The sequence below is a fragment of the Carcharodon carcharias genome, chromosome 23 (assembly GCF_017639515.1).
Source record: "Carcharodon carcharias isolate sCarCar2 chromosome 23, sCarCar2.pri, whole genome shotgun sequence".
Taxonomy (NCBI): domain Eukaryota; kingdom Metazoa; phylum Chordata; class Chondrichthyes; order Lamniformes; family Lamnidae; genus Carcharodon; species Carcharodon carcharias.
In genome coordinates, this window is record NC_054489.1 from 20,799,633 (window position 1) to 20,810,503 (window position 10,871).

The 10,871-nt window shown below is 44.4% G+C and overlaps 1 protein-coding gene across 2 annotated transcripts in view; it reads right to left on the reverse strand.

Annotated features, from left to right (window-relative positions):
- The window catches only part of mpp3a (membrane palmitoylated protein 3a), a 95,386-nt gene extending 94,219 nt beyond the window's left edge, over positions 1-1,167 (reverse strand). The window contains exons 1-2 of one of the 2 annotated variants that reach the window (XM_041173480.1): positions 990-1,003; positions 288-442 (exon numbers count right to left, since the gene is read on the reverse strand). The gene's annotated coding sequence lies outside the window, so the exon portion shown is untranslated. Of the gene's footprint in view, positions 1-287; positions 443-989 lie in introns of both variants that reach the window. The other variant, XM_041173481.1, reaches the window with a different exon arrangement.
- Positions 1,168-10,871: the final 9,704 nt, after the last annotated feature.

A 10,871-nucleotide genomic window follows, 5' to 3' on the forward strand; every position in this document is an offset into this window, starting at 1 on the left:
TAATTCTGAGAGCATGAATTTAGATCACTGCCCCTATAAAATCACTCTCCGATTCCATCTGTGTATTCAAACTCTCAATGCATTTTCAAAATGGAGATGGGGATTAAGGTTTTAGTGCCATAATCACTGTTAATTGCTTGCTTTCTGCAGTAACCTTATTAACATTTCAAAGCACAGCAGTAATGCAAACGTCGATTTTATTTAGCAGTGACGGTGGTTTTGAATCAGCAGGTTGAATTGAAATATAGAAGGAAAGGAAAGAGATTTGATGCCTGTCAGACACTTACAGATACCAGATGGAGAACAACAACTGTTTAGTGACTAGGCCAGTATGCGTGCAATTGGACCTCTGCATGTTAGGTATAGTCTTGGATTTGTGGTCAGTGGTTTTTAGAGCTTTCGAGGTGTCCGGACCATTCACTTTACCACTGGAAGTCAGGATCTGAAACAATGGATTCATTAAAGAAAGATTCACTAAAGTTATGTTAAACGTGAGGCTCATGAATCCTGCATAGCCAGATTGTATAATTGCTTACTGTTGTCATATTAATATTGTTACTGTTAGCTTTAATAAACTTAATATTTGTACTGAATCTTGTCACTGGCCTCTGACTTTTGTGCAGTACTTGCTTATTTACCCCAACTGTACAACTTTGGTCTGTTGGCTCCACATCACAATAAGTATCCATTTCACACTGATCTTACCTGTAGTATAAACGCACTGACATTTCAATCTCACTACACAAAAATCCTATTAAAACATTTTGCAGTGGGGAGGGAAGAAAGAATCTTATTCAATGGAAAGGCAGTATTGGGTGGGTTGTATACTGAGTGATCAACCCAATACCACCCATTTCATACCATCTCCGAGCTCCCTCCCCATCAGAACCCACACCCACATACAAAGACCCCCAGGGTTTGGAATTGGTCATCCCATTCCCTCCCCCAACATTGACTGGGCATCTCCCGTGGCCAAGGATCAAACCTACCTGTGGCTTAGCTCCAGACTCCTCCCTGCATGACTGAAGGCCAAGCCTGTCAACTTGGCTGACTTCTGGGTGGTGAATCTGTCAGGGATAAAAGATGCAAGCTATGGAGTCAGAACCCGTCCTTGTTCGAAACTCAGCACCTCTTATATCCAGGCCATGATGTGGATCATTCTGAGCCCTTAATGTTTGGAACCTCTTTTTATCTGCTCTCAGATTTGTCTGATATTTCTATGGTGAAATTGTTGATAAATGAACTACCAGTGCTGCTGTCTCCTCCAATGAAATAGTTTGGTGAATGACAATGTACAGAACAGCTTATTTTGTTGTCTGTTTGGTTGCTTTTACAAATCGGATATGCCACAATACAGAGCATTGAAACAGCAGACCATTGAATCTGCTCAGAAAGAAGGGTTTTGTTGAATTTCTTCACTCTCAATGCAATCATACACTGAATGTAAGTGCTTGTCATGATTTTCCATTCTGGTGCTCTTTTCATTCCTTCAGATCATTCAAGAGAAAAACAGAGCTCCATTTAATGGAAATAGGAATATTTTAAATGTATCTGCACAAGTGAACTGCCATCTTGAGAGAGGTTGCGTAACCATTTGCATAAAATGTATATTTTTGCATAAAATGTTTCAGTCAGTGCATGCTGAAATATCAGATGCACAGAAACTCACTCAGAATCCATTATTGCTCACAAATATCTACTTGACAGCAAAGCCGCTTAGTCTTTGAAGCTTTATCACATGGGATTTGGTCTTCCAGAACGGGTCTAATTTTTAATATTCTGTAGTCAGCCATGCAGAAAGGTAAAACAAGTGCAGGTACAATGATTTTGCATTAGTCCAATTTGCGTTTCTAACGCATCTACACTATAATTGAAGTTGCTTAATTATCTGATGCCACAAAGTTTTAGTACTAAATTATCACTGTTACTTACATTGCTTAATTTAAATTATTGAACAATTCAAATGTTTTCAGTGCAAAAAATGACTTTGCACTATCAGGATTGGACCATACAGATTTTGCCTCATTACTTGTTGCTGTTTTTGATTGGGATTAATTTCACTGTTCAGAAAGCTCGGGGTAGGGGATGTTATTCAAGAAATGGATAACCCCTAAATCAGGCACCGAGCATGATTTGAGATATATAGACCGATGGCACATGGAATTATTCCAGTGTTCTTAAAACATGATTTAAGTGCATTAGCTGAAATTTGACTTAGACCCAAATCAAAAAGAAATCACCATTCTAAAAATAATATTTATGGAAATGGGTGTACCTCTTGCATTTAAGAAGTCTATAATTCAAATTCCCTTCGCTATATTTGTCCTATGGTAGAGAATGCAATTGAGAGGCACAGCACTGTACGATACTTCTGAACATTGGGATATGCTACAAAGGTTGCTTCCAGGCCTGGATAGTCCTATGATCAAGAATTACTACTTAAAAAAAGGACAATCAAATAGCTTTGAATAGATCAGATAACCCAAAATGACACATCCAGCCTAGCAATTATTGTGGCTCACTGTCAGGCTTTGTTTGATAACACTCCTTAAGGACATTTTACTATGATAAAGGTGCTATCTAAATGCAAAGTGTAATTGATGACAGATTAATTGTGTAGTGACTTCTCGGGGAGGTGATGGGTGACCCGGCCATTAGCTGGAGAGCCGGCGAGGCTCTCATGTCATCTCTTTTCGTGAAGGTCTGCTGCATCCCACTCGGGCATCAGCATGTCAGCTGCGAGCCTTGCCCTGAGATCAAAGACCCTGGGGCGGAAATCTTTCCCATCAACAGCTACTGGTCAATCAGAGGCAGGCAGCTTTGCTGTGCTCAGAAGCGCCACTGGGGAGGCGTTAGCTGTTGCTGGCCTATACTCACCCGAGGCCTTGGATTGAGGAGGGTCCTAGACAAAGGCGAATAATGGCGGGAAGAGGGTTCAGTTCTGGCAGTTATTCCCTCATTAATTTAAAAAGTACAGTATTAATTTACAGAAGGCAATGAATGTCACTCTATTAATAACATTGTTATCCCATCCAACATAACATATTTCAAAGGTAATAATTGTGCATGCCAAAATTAAAACTGTTTGTGCAGTTTGGCCATTCACCTGTGCACACAAGCCATTTATTATCTTGTAAAACAGGCATTGCTGACATACGTGTGTGTGTGTGTGTGTGTGTGTGTGTTTAAGTGTGAGTCTCACACCACCTGCTGAGCACACAGCCTCACTGTTCAGGTGATGTTTCAGAATCACTTGCACTTATACTTTTCCGATTTTTGATGTTACCTAATTGCATAATTGCCTGCAAAACTCACTCTTATCCTTCTGCCATTGTCCACATGAAGAGAATGGATTTAAGGGATTACTTTATCAAGCAATGGAAATCTAATGAATAAATCACAACCACCAAATTAAATCTCACAGTCTAACTTAACCATTGGCCTACTGGTGTATCTCTCCGAAAAAGGCCAATGTATTATATTGCCTCAGCTATGCTGTAAAGCAGAATATTCTATTTGTAAAATTAAATTGATGCTATATGTGAATAGACAATTTGCTATAGAATTTTCTCAACAATTTTTTCTCTAAAGGCCTCTCTGTGGGACCCTCTGTAGATTTATACACAAAATGGAATAATAATAACGTCCACAATATAAAATATTTGAGATGCATAGAAATTCTCAAAGGAGCTAGCTGATTTTCAGAATCTTGCCTGAAAAATCTTTAGTATATTTTCATACAGAGTATACTCATTTTCATACAGAGTATACTCATTTTCAAACTATAAAATAACAGGAGCAAAACAAAGGACAGTCGAAGGAAGAAAATTCTCTGGTCTTCCAACAGCAAACGTTCATTAGTCATGCAGGAGCTCTTTGATGACATCAGTGTTTCTTGCCTGTTGGAGGAACAACATGATTCCCTCGTTATTTTGAAGACATTAATCTAATTCAGTGAAGTGTGTAAAGCTCATTTTGACATTAATACAAGCAAATACTTGTCAACAATGTTTAACTCAATAAGAACTGTAAGCTATAAAAACAAAAAAACTGCGGATGCTGGAAATCCAAAACAAAAACAAAAACAGAATTACCTGGAAAAACTCAGCAGGTCTGGCAGCATCGGCGGCGAAGAAAAGAGTTGACGTTTCGAGTCCTCATGACCCTTCGACAGAACTTGAGTTTGAGTCCAAGAAAGAGTTGAAATATAAGCTGGTTTAAGGTGTGTGTGGGGGGGTGGAGAGAGAGAGAGAGAGAGAGAGGTGGAGTGGGAGTGTGGTTGTAGGGACAAACAAGCAGTGATAGAAGCAGATCATCAAAAGATGTCAACAACAATAATACAAAAGAACACATAGGTGTTAAAGTTAAAGTTGGTGATATTATCTAAACGAATGTGCACAGGGAAGGAGGGTGTAATGGAAGAACGCAGCAACTGGGGAGATAGATGTAAGTGGGGGGAAGGTGTAAAGGAAGAAGTTCAGAGGGGTGAAGGAGTTCGGAGGGGGGAAGGACTACAAAGGGAGGAAGAAGTCCAGGGGAAGGAAGGAGTAAGGAGGAAGAAGCAGTCCGGGGACGGGGGTGGTGGGGAAGCAGTCTGGTGGAGGAAGGAGCCTGTGGGGAGGAAGGAGTTTGCAGCGGGGGAAGGGTTCCAGGAGGAAGAAGGAGTCTAGGGGGAGGAAGGAGTAAGGGGGGATTGTCCAGGTGAACGTGCAAGGGAGGGGTCCGACTCCTGCCTGACTGTCTCCTGGGGGGTGAAATGAGTGTGGGTATGCTAGGAGGGAATGGTGAGAATGAGAGAGGGCATAGTGAACTGGTAGGGTGGGAGGGTGAGGGTGCGACGGTAGCGGTAGAGGGTATGGTGAGGGTGGTTGGTGGGTACTCAGAGGCAGACACGGTCCCTGGGTGTGGGAAGGAGGAGGTCAAGGAGGTCAATGTGGATGTGAGTTGGATTCTCAGGAAGGTAGGGAATATGCATGTTCACCTGGAAAGAAAAGAGTTCTTGCTGGTAGCTGATGGTGGGGAGGTAGAAGGTGATTCCGGGGGTGTCAACAGTGATTAGGGAAAGGACATGGGTGACTGGGAGAGGGAAAAGGACAGGGGAGCTAAAAACATAGATCACCAATGCCATTTTGCAAAATCGAAAGAAAGGACCCTCATGTTGAACGGCAACAGGTGTGCATGGGAGTGCGATCAGTGGGTGGGCAGAGGTGCAGGTCAGCTCAGATGGACAACTGAAAGGCAGGATTGAAAATGCTCGGAACATTGAGATGATGGATCTACGTGCGTGACAGAGCGCTTGCATGAAACTCTGAAAGGCCCTGTCACACACACACACTTCACACAATCAGTCATGAGCTGGCTGTATACAGCTGAACTGCTAGTGGGGGAGGGTGGATGCAGGGGGAGGCTTCATGAAACCTGTAAATGAAACTGAAAGACACCCTTACACATTATTCATTGAAAGCGAATATATTTTCATGTTATAAAGTGACAAAATGTGCAACCACTTGTGATCAGAAATTCTTAAGTTTTCTAGGCCTACCATTTCTTCTAGGTGCTGCCCTGACATCCGCAACAGGGGTGGAGACAGCCTGTGCAATGGTTGGCCCTGTTGCCTCTGATGATGTCGGTGTGGGTCTTCTGGAGAGCAAGGCCTTGGAGGCCCCATCTTGCTTTGGCTGTCTTCCTGTGGCCCAGCTGCTCCCTCTGCAGTGACAGAGGACGAGGTTGAGGGGGTCACAGGCAAAGGAGACTTGGAGGGAGAGGACAGCCTCTGAGATTCCTGAATGGATGACCCAGGGGTGTTCAGCTGCCGCTCCCCCTCCCTTTGGGTGACCAAGGTCCCTGGCCTGACTCCTTGAGGGGAAGGAGCACCTGGGGGGATATCAAGGTGCCCTGTTTTCCTCTTGCATTGCCCCTGCAGGAAGTCACCCATGGCTCCCGCAATGGAATGCATGTCTGCACACATCTCTGCGTTCTGCTGGACCAGGGTCTCCAAGGCATCCGCCATCCTCCTCATGGAAACCTCCATATTCACATATGTGGGCAACCACTTCATCAGAGAGCAGGCAGACACACGCCTCTGACTTTTGTGCCACTATGTTGAGGGCTTCCAGCAGCTCTGCGTGAGGCTCCCCCGCCTTCTGCTGACTCTCCAGGATGAGTCAGAAGGCCAAATCCAGAGGCTCGTTATCTGACTCAGACCTCACAGATGCCTCTTCCCCAGCTGTCTTCTGAGCTTCGGGGAGCTTGGCTGAACCTACCTCGTCCTGCCACAAACACATGCCCAAGTGATGGCCACCAGAATGTGAACGCTAGCCTGCTCTAGATCTAGGTTCTACCAAGGTGTGTGTCTCTGCGCTGGGTAAGCGCTGTGACGGTTCTTCCAGGCTGCCTATTTCCAGCTCTTCAATGGAGGAGGTATCCTCCTAGGCTGGAGGTGAGGACCTGGATGGAGCTGAGGGACTGGCTGGATGAGAGTGTCAATCGCTTGGTAGAACTCCCTGTGAACCAAAGCAGAGAAGACTAGTATATGGCAGCAGAGTCAAAAGCAGGAGAGGGAGCACTCTTAGTTGCATTGAGAGAGGGATGATGGGGTGCAGGATCCTCATGTGGGCGTTCACCGCTGACCTCACTGTTTCCGCAGGCACGGTCCATGTCCTCACCAGTCAGCGCAATGGTACATTCCTCAAAGTGAGTGAGGAGCTTAATGTGGGCCACTCCACCTCTGGTCTGGGACCTCACCCTGCTGATGTGAACTGGCTTCTCCTGCATGAAAACAGAAGGAGAGAGTGTGAGCAGGACACATGGCACTGTGAGGTATGTTTGTGTAGTGAGGTTCATAGGGAGCTCTGCCAAGCGACTGATGCCCGCAGCCAGCCAGTCCTTCAGCTCCATCCAGGTCCTCATCTCCAGCCAAGAGGACTCCTCCTCCATTGAACAGCTGGGTTGAGGATGCGAGCTCGAGAGGGTATGAGGCTGATGGAGATGTGAGGGTGTGTGTGAGAGTTAGTGGTGCTGTCCCTTGAGGTGTGAGATCACTGTTGATGTCAGAGAGTCATAGAGTCACAGAGGTCTACAGCACTGAAAAAGGCCCTTCGGCCCTCTAGTCTGCGCCGGTCAAACAAGTACTTAACTATTCTAATCCCATTTTCTAGCACTAGGTCCACAGCTTTGTATGTCATGGCATCGCAAGTGCACATCCAAATACTCCTTAAATATTATGAGGGTTTCTGCCTCTACCACCCTTTCAGGCAGTGAGTTCCAGATTCCCACCACTCTCTGGGTGAAAGAATCGTCCTCACATCCCCTCTAAGCCTCCTGCCCCTAACCGTAAATCTATGCCCCCTGGTTATTGATGTGTGATGGGTTTGTGAGTGTGTGAGTTGAGAGTGATGAGAAGAGTGACTTACCCTGGCAGAATGGAGATCATTCATGCTTTTTCTACACTGGGTGGCTGTCCTTTTTTGCAGGCCATAGGCGCTGACCACTGCTGCCACCACCTGCCATGCAGGATTGGTGACCGTGCTTGCTGGCCTTCACTCAGAGAGGTGGTAGGGGATATCACGGTGGGCCTCCACTGTGTCCTAAAGGCACTCGAGGGACGCAGGCTGCAGTCTTTCTACCTTTTGAGGCCATGTCTTCGGTTTAGCAGCCTTGGGCTGGAAGTACTGAGAGGTATGCACGTGGCTGTCCTTTAAATATGGCGTCTGGCATAAGGAAGCGATGAGGCGATTGTGTGGAGGGCCTATTGGAGGCTGTCCGCCAGCAAAACGGCGTGTTTCCTGGGAATGCATGATTAATGAGGTGCAAAAGCCAGTGTGGCCAGTAGGTAAAACATCCTTTTCCCCTCCCGCTACCGCACTTGCTACAAAACTGGGTCGATTCTGCCCTTTAACCCTTGTCCTTGTCATTGATGACACACTCTTATCAAATACACTAAGAATAAATTAGCTCTCCGCATAATATTACTATAACACAGCAGTTCTCTGCCGTTACAAAAATCCAGATCTCCAAGTTTGCAACTTAACAGAGAGGTGATGAGACTAGTTATCCACAAGTTAGGTGTGAAAGATCACCATCTATCTCCTATTGTGTAGTGATGACTTTGGACTTCCAAACCATTTTGGTTGAATGCTACCATTATTGGTCGTTTGACTGAAACCAGCTTGAGGTAACTAGTTTTATTCCAAGATGCAAGAAAAGATCTGGGCTGCCTGCAGAAGAAGTCGGCAAGCCACAGCAGCTGAGTAAAAGGCAGTGCCATCTTTGCCTTTTAAGAACATGGAGGCTGTAAAGCCTTTAAAAGCCTCCCAGCCTGATCCTCAACCCAGTTCCACTTGTAAAGAAATTGGACCTCCTGATACGAAACCTGCTGAAAATTCACCACTTTGAGGGAATCCTGCAGTAAACCTGATACATGTCTCCAGCCATCCAAATTCATCTAAACTAAAATTCAAGAGTGAAAAAAACTTCCTTCTCCATCGGACCCAGAAAGACTGTTTCTGACAATGAGCTAGACACGTGAACTATGAACAATTCTTTTGTTTACAACTTGCAAAGGTGCTCTATTCTCTTTAAGTGTATTTTTTCTCAAGAGTGTGTATGTCTGTGTATGTGTATGTGTGTGTGTGTGTGTGTTTGTGTTGAGTGACTGATGTGGTGAGGGTGAGTATGTGGATAAATAATCTTCTTTAGTTTTAAACTAACAAAAGTCTGCTGCTGGTTCTTTAAATTGACCACATTTTAAAAGGGGCTTAGAAACATACACATCTACCTTTCCACAAAAGAAAACATTTTTTCCTGATTCAAGAATATTACTTATGAGGGTTGGGCTTTGAATAAGAGGAGACAGAAGTTAAGAATGAGAAGGGAAATTAGGTCAAATTCTTTTACCCAAACCATAATAGAATTTGGGAGCTGGTTACCAGCGAATACCATGTGTAAATGGGTCCCAGGGACAATGGGACGAATTTCCAGAGAGACAAGGATTGAAAGGAAAATGGTGAGATACCTGGTTAGTGGGGCTGAGCGTTTTTCTGTTCCAAAATTCTTGTGATCTTGGTAATTGAGAGCATTGGACTGGTAAAGCTAGAAGTGAGTATTACAAATGAGCTTTTACCATAAAATAGAAATAAACAGTTCATGATGCCAAGTAAATGTAATATTTTTTGTATTTGGATCTTCAAAATACCGTAGAATTGCTTGTACACTCTGATAAGGCTGCTGTCCAATGTTTGGCTGAATAATAACAGCAGAACTACAGGCCTTCGGGGAAATTGAATATACCCTTGGATTGGTGTTCATTTATTTCTGGTCATGCCTTTGTGATGCGCCCTGGGGTAGTTTTCTATGTTAAAGGTACAGCATAAATGCAAGTTGTTATGTAAAAATGCAGTGATTTTATTTTTGAAAAGGATTTTTGAATCTTTATCACTTTTCTCTTATTTAATGATCGATCGTGATAGCTTTACATGGTTTGATTTTTTTTCAGTTGACTACATGCTATTTACTTGCGCAATTCAAAGTGCGGCCTTTGGGTCATAGCCCCACCAGCTCTGGCTTGTTCTATTGCGTTTATATATTACATTCATCATTTAAATCTTGTGGGGCTGGAGGTTTGTAAGGGCTGATACCAGTTGCGTTGCATCATGAATGGGTAAATCGTAAAGCTGATCATAAAGATTCTTTTTGCCTATACTTGAGATATATGTAAATTAATAGGAGCTTTATATGTGGTCCATAGGGCTATGATTTGACTATAATATTATACATCTGATAATGCACACTGTGAAAAAGATACATTTCAGCAGAACTGCTTGCATCTGATGAAGTATTAATTCAGAAGATAGCAGGTATCAAAATAAATTATTTGGATTTTGCGGAATATTTCAGCAGGCTGGAGGGCTTATCAATTATTGATCTGTTCCTCAAAATATGCATTTCCAGTCTCCTTAACCCTGACACTTATGAACACTTAATTTCTAACACACAATCACTCTTTCAAGGACAGGAGAGGAGAGAAAAATTGAGACTGTCAAGTCTTTTTTATCTGATCATGAAATGTGGACATTGCAGGCAAGGTCAACATTCGTTGTCCATTCCTAGGCCGGAATTTTATGGCTCTGTTGTGGTGGGAACGTGGTGGGGGTGGGGGTGGGGGTGGGGGCGAGGCCCACTCGCCGATGCGTAAAATGACGTGCGGTGACATCCACTGGAACTCCCAATGTCACCGTGCCCCATTTAAGTTTTCAGGTAGGCGGGGGCGCAGCAAGATCAGCTGCAGGCCCGCTGACCTGTCAATGGCCAATTGAGGCCATTGACAGGGTAATTAAGTAATTAAAGGACCCGCCCGTCCAACCTTAAGGTTGGTAGATGGGCCAGGAGACCTGGCGGGAACTAGAAAAAGCATGAAACAGTGGCAATGTCAGCGGACTAGGAATCCAGATGCCCAGGCAAATCTGTGGACATGGGTTCATCCACCGGCGGGATGAGGTTTCAAGTAGGGTTTTAAAAGATTTTATTAAAGTTTTTGTAAAAATTATGGACGTGTCCCAACTCATGTTAGGGAAATTTTATTTTTCTATTTTTAGCTTTTTTATATTTAGAGTCGATCTCCCTGAGGCTGTACATAACGCATGCGCATGCGTGAAAGCGCGCAATCTCGATTTTGGGCCCGCCCGCACAGGAAGTGCATAGCGCTTCCATGGCGGACGTCATGCTGGGCGGGCCTTAATTGACCCGCCCACGTAAAATGGCGCCACGCCCCTGATTGTGGGTGCCGATCGGAAGCAAGCCTGTACACGCCCGCCATTCAACATCCCCCCTGATGGGGGGAGAATCCTGCCCATAAAATATGGTGAGCCGTTCTA